This window comes from Callospermophilus lateralis, unplaced genomic scaffold, assembly GCF_048772815.1.
Source record: "Callospermophilus lateralis isolate mCalLat2 unplaced genomic scaffold, mCalLat2.hap1 Scaffold_109, whole genome shotgun sequence".
In the NCBI taxonomy this organism is placed as follows: domain Eukaryota; kingdom Metazoa; phylum Chordata; class Mammalia; order Rodentia; family Sciuridae; genus Callospermophilus; species Callospermophilus lateralis.
Window position 1 is genome coordinate 1,461,245 of NW_027511135.1, and position 2,680 is coordinate 1,463,924.

The 2,680-nt window shown below is 35.3% G+C and overlaps 1 non-coding gene across 1 annotated transcript; it reads right to left on the bottom strand.

Moving 5' to 3' along the window:
* Positions 1-1,008: 1,008 nt before the first annotated feature.
* Positions 1,009-1,115, bottom strand: LOC143386368 (U6 spliceosomal RNA). Its single transcript, XR_013089577.1, has one exon. It is a non-coding gene; the product is annotated as a U6 spliceosomal RNA (small nuclear RNA).
* Positions 1,116-2,680: the final 1,565 nt, after the last annotated feature.

Sequence of the window (2,680 nt, forward strand, 5' to 3'; positions counted from 1 at the left end):
ATATTGCTGTATTGACATTCACTGATGTCTTTAATTAGCAATTTCAAATTCCAGTGTTTGGCATTAAATATGAACCAATGTAATTTACTATTTCCCCATAGCTGTTTTCCAGCTTTGTTTGTGCATCTTTTGAGTATATTAAACCATTATTTGAGAAGTTTTTTCATATATTCAATCCATTGATAATTACAACAATTGCAGGTTAGCCTGTTTGTCTTTGTAATGAAGATATTATTGAGATTATGGATTTCTCTGGACCTGGGTTAGATAAAGAATATATTTTAAATTTATTTTATTACTTTCAAAATATTAAAATTCTTAAAATATTGAATTTATCATAAATTTTAAACATCCATGCACACATAGAGCAATGATCTTTAGAAATTGGTCTTTAAATGTCAGATACTTCAATTCTCAGGGACAAAAACATTTTGATTTTGATTTCAAGTAAACATTGTAGAACTAATCTCAACTGTCCGTGGACCTTCTGTTTTGGATAATATCACATTGATAGTGTCACATCTAAATTCCCCCCAAAGAAAAGCTTGACAATAAAGACATTTCCAAAAATATTAAATCAAGCATTTTATTTGACTAGACCAAAGACACTACTAGGCTTTTGAGATAGCAAAACCTTCTCTCCCTCCACACCCTACTTATTTTGAAGAAATTGAGTAAAGTTAGAGACCACACACTTTGGATTAGAACAAGTTTTCATTTGTATTTCTATATGAAGACTCCTCCTTGATCCTCACTATGTCACAGTGCCTAGGTAAACCAGCATCCTTGCTATCAAAAGGCAAAACAATATTAATTACAGAGGTTGTAAGAATAAATGGACAAAATAGTTCCATGAATAATATGAATAATATGATTCTGCCCAGATGGTAATAACAGGTGTGCTCTTTTACCTTCTCTGCACAATTTCCCTCAAGAATGACAAGATATTCCAAATCTCCTTCTCCTTGACTACCAGAGATTCATAAAAAAAGCATTTTTTTTCTTTTTTTTAATGTGGAATGCTTCATAAATTTGGGCATCACCCTCACACAGGGGCCACATTAATCTTCTCCGTATCATTCTAATTTTAGTATATGTGCTGCCCAAGCAAGTACATGGAACATTTCTTGATGCTTTCACAGATGTGTCTTATATCAAGTCCTGAGTACATGTTTATAGGGCTTCCCAAAATAAGGGAGCTTTTTACAGGATGTGGTTTGCTTATCGCACAGCTATAGAAAATTTAGAGTTCCATAAACCTCTTTTATTTTTATTTTTTTAATGAATTAGGATCAATGGGAACCATTTCAACTACATGACAGGTCACACTGGTGATATGGCTTTCAGAGCTCTCCATCAGTCAGCTGCTTGTTTCACCAGGGTCCTCACTTTCCTCATTGTACTCCTTCCACTTGGAACTTCCTTCTGGAAGATATCTTCACAGTTGTCCCCTTGCCATTGTTGATGGACCTCTCCTCAGTCCCTCTTCATCGTGTCACTTTATGTTAGTCTTCTTGGCATTCAAGAAGAAATAGGGGCTGGGGATGTGGCTTAAGCAGTAGTGTGCTTGCCTGGCATGCACATGGGGCTGGGTTCGATCCTCAGCACCACATACATATAAAAAAAGATGTTGTGTCTGCTAAAAAATAAATATTAAAAAATTCTCTTGAAAAAAGAAGAAGAAGAAGAAGAAGAAGAAGAAGAAGAAGAAGAAGAAGAAGAAGAAGAAGAAGAAGAAGAAGAAGAAATGGCCTTATTTAGGAATTGATGAGTAATTTCTGTCTCCTTTTAAAGTTTGGAAAATAATTTAGGTGAACACTCCAATTTTCTTTTCACTCTTCTAATCTTCATTGTACAGAATAATGCTCATATCATATGTGTTAAGTCAAATATGTTAACTGATGAGCAGGTGAGGGTTCCCATCTTTAGTCTTCTTAATTCCTTATATTCTGTCTGGCATCTGAATAGGCAATTGATTATGATTTATTTGAGTCTGATGATAAAATATACCTTACCAAACTGTTGTTATTCCAGGTACCTCAATATACAAAAAGCCTAGATCTAATACATGAATCATAACAGATACCATCCATTTTAAATGCTAAAAAAATGAGTGCATATTTTAAGGTAATTTTATTCCATGAGTAAGAATGTTTTGAAAGTTTTAAAAAATCCACTAGATGGCTTAGAAAGTCAGTTTCAGTGTACTTGTGATAATGCTTCTTTGACCAAATTTTGTTCAGGCTATTGACCCATCTGCTACAGTCTGGCTGCAGCAAAATAACCGGGGGGTGACAAACAACTTGTGTACATTGATACAGCAGGAGTGGGAGCCCTTTATTGTAGGACAGGAGGGGTATATATACATTCCACACAGCTTATCTTAATTAACATAAACTAGATACAGCAGTCAACCAATAAGGAATCTCCACACTTAATGGCTTCCTGGTGTTACTTCACAAACCACTCCCCCTGGCAAAATGCCAGGCGCCATCCTGACTTGTTCACAGATCCTAACACCATCTCCTGTACCTATCTGTACACTTATTTTGTAAAATCCTGTTTAAATATAAACTGGTTAATCAGTTTGGCAGTGACCTCCCACCCTGATCAGTCTTGATATTGAATTACCCATTCTAAGCCCAGCACAGTAGCACATGCCTCTAATGTCAGCATCTTG